Source organism: Lolium rigidum, chromosome 4 (genome assembly GCF_022539505.1).
Source record: "Lolium rigidum isolate FL_2022 chromosome 4, APGP_CSIRO_Lrig_0.1, whole genome shotgun sequence".
NCBI classification, from domain to species: domain Eukaryota; kingdom Viridiplantae; phylum Streptophyta; class Magnoliopsida; order Poales; family Poaceae; genus Lolium; species Lolium rigidum.
The window spans coordinates 221,204,843-221,214,184 of record NC_061511.1 but is presented as its reverse complement, the minus strand read 5'-3'; the positions used below and the strand labels follow the sequence as shown (position 1 = coordinate 221,214,184).

The 9,342-nt window shown below is 43.5% G+C and overlaps 1 long non-coding RNA gene across 1 annotated transcript; it reads left to right on the top strand.

Moving 5' to 3' along the window:
* Positions 1-557: 557 nt before the first annotated feature.
* On the top strand, positions 558-4,395 carry LOC124707104. The gene is made up of 2 exons (XR_007004753.1): positions 558-957; positions 2,966-4,395. It is a non-coding gene; the product is annotated as an uncharacterized LOC124707104 (long non-coding RNA).
* Positions 4,396-9,342: the final 4,947 nt, after the last annotated feature.

The window sequence follows — 9,342 nt, the reverse complement described above, 5'->3', positions numbered from 1 at the left end:
TTATCTATGAAAGAAGAGTTCATTTGCATTTATTGGACTAAGTGAAAACATATATCCATTTACTTGGTTTTTTGTTTTGCATTGTCGCGGAAATCATATATGCATTTGTTTTTAGCTCAACGATATTGAATTCAAAGATATTGTGCCATTGGTTGATGTACATATTAAGACACTAAACCGATGCATGGCAGGAGGTAACCAACTATAATTAATTTAGGTGATAAAAGGCACATGCATCGTTAGTAGCACAACAATAAAACTGATTCTAAATTTGAAGTAGAATATGGCTGGTGTAATTTGACATATGAAATTGATCATGTAGAAATCATCACAGTAGGCACGCCACACGAAGTGGGCAGATAGATAATCCTTATAAAGACATATTTGTAGAAGTACCTGCGTGCAGCTAAGGAACGGGTGTATGAAGAAAACTCCTACCGTCATGTCAAAGAATAGATGGCTTTAAGATGGAAAGAAAGAAGATGCGCATTAAGTCAGCTATTCATTTTGTATAGATACACAATGAGAATCCACTCCAAGGAGAATCCTTAAAGAGCTCTAAGCTCCCAGGGTTGTGAGCCCCTGGGAGCGATCGGCAAGTCGCTATCATGGGCCCTACTAGAAGCAATTTAGCGATTGGCTCTGGTTGATTTTTCGGGTCGGTTTGGGTTTGAGAGGCGGTTAGATGGAAATAGGCCCACACCACGTAGGCACGGAGGTAGCACAATCCAATCCAACAGCTCAATCTGAATCCCCATCCACTCTCCTCTTCCGCGATGAGGAAGGAGGGGACGCGCCGGAGCCTTGAGGAGCGGACGGTGCCGGAGCTACAGGAGGACGCCGCGGCCCTCGCCGTGTATCGCGCCGCCGGATGAGGGCGCACTGCAGTGGCGCTGGACGTGTCGTCCGCCGCTGTAGGGCTAGGTCTCCTATCTCGACCCTGCCAAGATCGAGAAGGTGTGCGTTCTGTCCCCTCCACCATTCTCTCTCACACAACTAGATTTGATCTTCGAGGATGAACCATATTATCGCCAAAATGCCTTCGGCAGCATGGGTCGTCGTACGCGGTGGTTCCCGTTTCGTTTCTGTATAGGCTGACTATGCGGTGCGCTTTGCCGTGGCGGATGTCCTAGAGGTGGGCTCGGGCGTGGCTGCGGTTTGCGTTTTCTTATTGATCTGGGGGCATCTGGGGACGTGTTTAGTTGTAAATTGAGTCAGATTGGTGTGATTATGGGTTTCTTATGGCAAAGTGACAACACTTATCTGGTTTGGGTTAGCTGTGGACAGTGGTGGCTCCTGTATCTTTTACTTACGCGATGTTGCGATTGCTCGCTTTTCAGTCGCGTTGTCGTTTGGCTAGGTGATGCATCCATGGCGTTCCCCTGGGCAGGTGTGACCTATGCTTTGGCTGGAAGGGGTTTGCATGGTGTTTCCTCAGGCTTCTCTTGGAATTCTGTTTTGGTTGTTAAGTTTGTTAAGGTGAGTTTGTTTCGGATGGAAGGCTGGTAGCGCCCAGAGGGGTATCGTGGTCTGATAGCCTGGTGTAATGTTTGATGCATGCTCATGTTTTGTTTTCAGTTGTGTTTTTTCAGCTGGGTACCTTTGCTTGTGTTTGACAGCTTGTTTGTGCGCTATGTCTTGTGGCATTGGAGTGGATGCCTCTGTCCCAACACCTTGCTCTATCCTCTGAAATATTGCTTTAACCCCAAGTATAGGAATCTGCGAAAGCTAGCTGCTTAATCGAGGATTCAATTCCATATCATGACTACACCTACAAAAGCTAGAAGCTTATGCAAGTTTTGGGAAACCCCTGCCCTGCTATCCTTCTATCGAAATCTGGGTGGAATGAGAAATCCATTCTTGTTTATATCCAGAAAGTAAGAGGAAACATTAAGTGTTGGAGCTTAATTTAGTGGTTTCTCTTAGGTCTCTATTTGGATTAGTAAAATGAGGGTTTCTTCAATGTATCTACCACACATTGTTGTTGATTGTCCGGTGAGCGCTTAATTTAGCGCTTCTTCACTGATATGGATAGTCACACCTCACAGGTTAGGCAAAATGGTGTAGTGGTTGGGCCAGGTAGCTTGCAGCTAATGGTTTCAGAACAGTAGTTCTTGAGGGGCACTTAATTATTAATATCTAAACCTATATATTGTATGCAACGTTTGTTTAATTTCCGTGTTACAGTTAGGTGCCAGATGGGAGGAGTAATAAAGAAATGGGAGTAGCTACCTAATATAATTTCATTAACTTATTTGAAGTTCTCAACCATTCTTTTGTGTCTTTGCTAGCCGCAAATCAATAGTTCAACATTTGCCGAACAGCTGCAGTTCTTTTTTTTGTAGAATGCTAGAGATGGAAAAAAATTGTATTGTTTTTGTAGTTATGGGAGTAAAGAAGGATTTCTCATGCATACTTTTGAGGTAGCGTTTCAATGCAGAGAGTGGCCTTACTAATCTGGTACATTTGCATGCCTGACAACCGCGGTATGGATGCCTTCCCCGGTGATGCAGTTCATTCATCACTGTTTCGAGGCACTGAAAGCGAAAACTTTAGAAGGACTACATTATTTGGAACAGTGATAATGATTACAACCGCAAGATACGTGCCGAGCATGTTTCACTGTGATTTTGGTAATTCAAAATAGTTTGAAACACAAGCTTAGTTCAAAATTCAGTCCAGCTGCCGTCATAATTCTTTTCATGTAAGCATGTTTTGCCTAAGGTAATTCTCTAGCTTAGTTCAGTGATAGTCTAGCTTTGATGATATTTTTTTCTTTAATCATCTTTACCTGTCTGCAAAGCGCTAAGCCTAACTATTGTATTTGCTTTTTCATGCAAAACCAAGTGTAAAGTATGTGAGCAATATGGTTGGAGCATTTACCTTTCTCGGCCGATTGTTCGTCGATTTGTTGTATCACAGATGGTACACAATACTGGCTTCTAATTTACATGTGTGTTTGTAGGGAGGATGCAGGCAAAATATGTAGGTTTTAGCACCCAAGACTTAACTGATTTCATTTCATGGTGGCCTGGTGCAGGATGGCATGATGCTGTGTGAGGTAGGAGTGGATCATCTAAGGTAACATAGGCCTCCCCAACACTTGCTTCATCCTAATTCTTAGCCGTCTTTGCCATTTCTTTTGCGATTATGGTTGCATTATAGCATGTTCATTTGGCGCCAAAATGCGCTTGGAGTATCAATTTTACCATCCAACTCATTTTTGTGCTCAAAATTTTCTATTTTACAATTCGTGGTTTGTACTGTGTAAACAAGAAGAACGAAGAAGCACTTACCTGTGATGTATTTACAAGCAGCGGCAGTAACCAGAACCTGAAAAAAAAATCTTTGTACCTTTTATTGTTTCGTTTATAAGTAATCACATTTAGAGTTGTTCCAAGAAACAACATGGAATATATTATTACTGCACATAAATACAGACTCAAACATTCCATAGCGGGGGTTCTCTCCTATTGATTCCTTTGAATTTTATTAAATTACACCAGTTTGTGATGCTTATTTATAATTTTTTTATGAAATCTATTTGGTTTTCTTTTGTTGGGTTAAATAGTTACACCTCTTGAGTATATTATAATGTATGTATTATGATCTATATCAGGTTAGAAAAGCAGGTTGAGCAATGTAGATAAATTCCATCGTTGTATTACTATGTTCTTTAAACAAAAAACTTCTGATTAGTAGTTTCGTTTACCTTACTTATAATGACACAAATGCAGAAGACGATATGTGTATGTGTATAGGGAAGTTCAAATTATTATATTTCAAGAGCGTATAGTGTTCAATATTGTTTGGTGCATCTACTGTATAAACTGCTGCAGATAAATTTGTATGTATGTTCGTCCAATAAAAAAAATGAGATTACTGATGTTGTTTCGTATTTTCCGCATGTGTTGTATGGACTGATATCTCAGTCCTGCCTTTATGATTAATTGCAGTGCACCTGAAATCGAAACTAATGGTGCGCTCTACTTCTCCACATGGTTTGGGTGCATGTACCATGTTGTTAGAGCATCCATGACGCAAGGCGCTTACCCAGGCGCTGAAGTAATTAGTAGTATAAATAGAATAAAATCAATTGTGTAGCAAATTACGTATCACTGCATTGCTGGGCTCTTATTTGCGGTGCTAATTCCGCCTATCCTTCCACACCACAAGCCAGGGAAAGCAAGATAGCGTCGGTACCATCTTTTTTGCATCGATCGGGATTGAAGGCATCAACCGCCGATCATCCAAGATTCTGATCACCCTTTTTAGCACCGTGTTGCGGCTGCTCTTAGAGGCTTGTGATAGTTTACTTGTTCACACGTTGCATGTGCAAAGAATTGAAAGAGTTGGTTGCTATGATGCGCTACCATGATGTCGATCGCCAACTCATGTCATCTCTTTGACTCTTCCCCACCGACCACATGACCCCCTATCAACCACCTCTTCTCCTTCCTCTCCATATGTGGCTCTTTTTGTATTGACCCGAATGGCTGCCACTAGAATAACATGTTTCTTCTCTTGAAACACATAAGGGCCACTACTAATATTGTTTGGTGCATCTACTTATAAACTGACGCACATGCATTAATATTGACTTACAAATTCGATCTCACTATGTATTTTTTTTTTCAAAGGGAAACTCACTATGTATGGGAAAGAGAAAAAGAACGCCAAAAAAAAAACGACGCAGCAACGCGCGCCAGGTCCTTCTAGTCTTTGTCTAAATTCCTTGATGGACGAAGGCAGGCCAGGTCAGCACCTGGCAAGCAAAAAGGATGAGACACAGCGGGGTCATGGTAGATCAATAGCACAGATCAAGCCCAGATACCAAATGAAGTCCTAACATGAAGTACCGAAGGGGGCAATTCCAGATGGTTCACATGGTTCTTCTGAATCACAAAGCACGCAGTCAGGTCACTACTGAAGCTGATGCATGTTTGTCGTGTTAATTCTTTTGCTGAAAAAATCAATGGACAAACAGCTTTGAATCTGATGCGCGATTGTTTCAGAGGATGTTCCGGCTAACAAAATACGTGTAGAGTAGATGATTGTAGGGTAGTGCACGGTACCAAACTTGGTCCGGCCTGGTATGTGTATATATAGGGGTAAGCTTTACATGGTACAAGTACATGAGTCGGTTTATCAAACCGTGTCAAACTACAACTAGTCTATGATTAGTATCTACCATAATACATAGTTTATCACCCTCCCTCAATCTCAACCGAACTACAAAGGTTGAGATTGCGCCTACAAGCCTGAAACAATGGTAATGATAGAGGCTTCGTAAATATATCTGCCAACTGATCTTTAGATGATATGAACTTGATTTGAAGCAACTTCTGAGCAACCCGTTCTCGAACAAAATGATAATCCACTTCAATATGTTTTGTGCGAGCATGAAAAACTGGATTAGAAGAAAGGTACGTGGCTCCAATGTTATCACACCATAGAATAGGCGGACGACTTGAAGAGACTCCAAGTTCACCAAGAAGTGCTTGTATCCAAATAAGTTCAGCAGTAGCATTGCCAATTGCTTTCTATTCAGACTCTGTACTTGAGCGAGAAACTGTAGCTTGTTTCCTAGCACTCCAAATAACAAGATTACCACCATAAAATATAGCATATCCCCCGGTTGATCGTCGATCATCAGAATTACCTGCCCAGTCCGCATCAGAAAAGGCTGTCAATAGATCAGGAGACGCATTAGGTCGCCTCAGTGATAAACCATCTGACAATGTCCCCTGAATATAACGAAGTATACGCTTAACAGCAGACCAGTGAGTACACCGAGGAGCATGAAGGTATTGACACACCTTATTGACTGCAAAAGATAAGTCAGGTCGTGTCATGGTGAGATACTGAAGACCACCGACTATACTGCGATATCTAGTCGATTCTTCAGATGATAGAGGAGTACCATCAGTAGAAGATAGCTTATCCGAGGAAATCATAGGTGTGGAAGCCGGACTGCACTTCAAGAGATCAGCACGTCTGAGCAACTCCAAGGCATACTTACGCTGACTAAGAAGAATGCAACCCTCCCTAATACGAACCTCAATACCAAGAAAATAATGTAACTGTCCAAGGTCCTTGAGAGCAAAAGAACTGCGCAACTGATGAATAAGGCGATCAATAGCAGCACTTGTGGAACTGACCACAATAATGTCATCAACATATACCAGAAGGTAAAGGGTAAGATCACGACGTCTCAGTATAAAGAGAGACGTGTCAGCTGTAGAGGCTGTAAAGCCAAGACCACACAGTACAGAACTCAACCGAGCATGCCACACACGAGGAGCTTGTTTCAGCCCATAAAGCGCTTTATCAAGACGACACAAGTAACCAGGTTGACTTGTATCCTCAAAACCAGGAGGTTGGCGCATAAAAACTTCCTCCTCGAGAACTCCATGTAAGAATGCATTTTGTATATCAAGTTGTCGAAGATGCCAACCATAAGTAAGGGCCATAGAGAGCAACAGACGAATAGTAGTAGGCTTGACGACAGGACTGAAGGTATCTTCATAATCAAGACCATATCGCTGTTTAAACCCTTTGGCAACAAGACGAGCCTTATACCTCTCAATAGAACCATCAGACTTTTGCTTGATCTTGAAGACCCATTTAGAGTCAATAATATTCACCCCTGGGACTGGGGGAACCAAGTGCCACGTCTTGTTGTTTTGGAGAGCCGAGAACTCAGTCTCCATAGCATCACGCCAGTGTGGACAAGCCATAGCCTCTCGATGATCACGAGGTTCAGTCCGAGTGAGATCAGCTGTATGTGCCAGACGAATAGCTTGCCATGCAATAGTACCGTCAGTACGCTGCTTTGGATTTCGAATACCACGCTGTAGTCGAGTAACAACCCCAGTCGGAGCAGGTGCAGGTTCAGGAGATGATAACAAGCTAGATTGCACCGGCTTATTCAAAGAATCGAGCTCTAGCTCAGCTGTACCAGAAGTAGCCTCGCTATGAAACACTGTCGCCGGCCCGGTCGAGGAAGCGCTGAGGGAGCCAGCGCGAACGGGAGTAAAGAAATCATCCGCCGCGGCCTGTACTGCATGGGGGTGTAGCAGCGCGTGACCGCGATTATTTTCCTGGGACCGATCAATTTGCTGATCGTTGTTCTGGCACTGATTGCCGTCCTGGCGCTGGGAATCATTATGGCCAGCATCCATGCAATCATCTAGGAGTTCCAACCTTGCGCCTTGGCCATATCCTGCACCATGGTTAGCTAAGAGCGAAGGTGTATAGGCAGCATCATCAAATTGGTCAGAATTAAGGAGTAGCGTGGAGGATGTAGGTGGAGTATAGGTGGATGGTAGTTGTGAAAACGGAAACACGTTCTCGTCAAAAACGACATCGCGGGAGATATACACCCGATTTGTAGGAACATGTAAACATTTGTAGCATTTATGGAGAGCGCTATAGCCAAGAAAAACACATTTTTTGGATCGAAACTCAAGTTTACGATTGTTGTATGGTCGAAGATGTGGCCAACAAGCGTAGCCAAACACTTTTAGGAAAGTATAATCAGGAACTTCTCCTAGTAAGCGTTCTAGTGGAGTTTGCATGGATATGACACGACTGGGAAGTCTATTAATGAGAAAACAAGCAGTCGAGAAAGCGTCACTCCAGAAACGATACGGAACTGAAGCATGAGCAAGAAGTGTGGGACCAGTTTCAACGATGTGATGATGCTTTCGTTCAGCAGTACCATTTTGTTGATGTGTATAGGGGCAAGAAACACGATGGGAAACTCCAATATCAGTGAAGAATTTGTGTAACCTATGATACTCGCCGCCCCAATCAGTTTGAACATGTAGTATCTTTTTATTGAGAAGACGTTCAACATGTTGTTAAAATTGAAGAAATATTTGGAAAACATCTGACTTGTGTTTAAGAAGATATAACCATGTAAAACGACTATAAGCATCGATAAAGCTAACATAATACTGATGACCACTAGTAGAAGTTTGGGCAGGACCCCATACATCGGAATATATGATCTCAAGTGGTGATGTAGTAACACGACTAGAAACAGAAAATGGCAACTGGTGACTTTTGCCTTGCTGGCAAGCATCACAAATTACATCTTTATTAACTGACTCTGATGGAAGTTCATAACGATGCAGAATATGCTGGACTATCTGAGTAGCTGGATGACCTAAGCGCGAGTGTCACCTTGAACGGGACACCTTGGTACTGCTAAAAACATGCTTGAAGGGAGACGAGACATCAAGATTATAGATACCTCCACGGCATCCCCCTCTAAGCAGAATTTCCCTCGTAACTCGATCCTTGACAAAGAAATACCAAGGGTGAAATTCAAAGAAAACATTATTGTCACGAGAGAATTTTTTAACGGACAAGAGATTGCGAGTAATGGAAGGCACGTGAAGAACATCTTTGAAGTGTAAGGGCTGTGATGGTGTACGAAGAATAGACTGACCAATATGAGTAATGCGCATACCTGCTCCATTAGCTGTATGAACATGATCCTTGCCTTGGTATTGCTCCTTCATATGGAGCTTGTCAAGCTCATTGTTAAGGTGATCTGTAGCGCCGGTATCGGCATACCAGCTGGGATCAACGGGGTAGGATGGTGTAGACCCGTGAGTAGTCGCAGAAAATGCAGCAATTTGCTTGTCCATGTACCGGCCATCATTGCCCGCCCCAAGAAAATTGCGTTGAAAACGCTTAAAACAGCAGGACGCAACATGGCCTACTTTGGAGCAGATTTGACAAGTCGGACGTGTGCCACCACCGCCACCTTGATAACCAGAACCACCGCCATGAGGAGCCCGGTCACTGGGACGACCATTGGGTGAGGGTGATGGGGTGTAGGAGGGCTTGAAGGACTGCTTCCCTTGCTGGCGCGGATCAGGACGGTAAGAAGGCTGGTAAGGTGTTTTGCCACCACCTCCTGATCGAGCAGTGTAATGTGCACTCATGTTTACGTCAGCACTAATTTCAGCTTTTCTTCCTTCCATGCGTTGCTTAGTATTCAACATCTGTGCATAGATGTCACGCATAGGCATGGGATCTGTGAGTGCACGGGCTGATACTATCTGGACAAGCGCATCGTAGTCCTCATCAAGACCATTCATCAAGTATCCAGTGAGTTCCGCCGGCCTAAGCGGTTCGCCGATGGATGTCAGCGTGTCCGACATCGACTTCACCTTATTGAAATAGGTAGTCACCGAGGAGTCCAACTTCTTCACCTTGTTGAGGGCGCCTCGGATTTGCATGGCGGGCGCCGTCGACTGCGACGCATAGCTCGACGCAAGAGTAGACCAGGCTTCATGGGAAGTAGATGCAAAGAGGATGATCCCC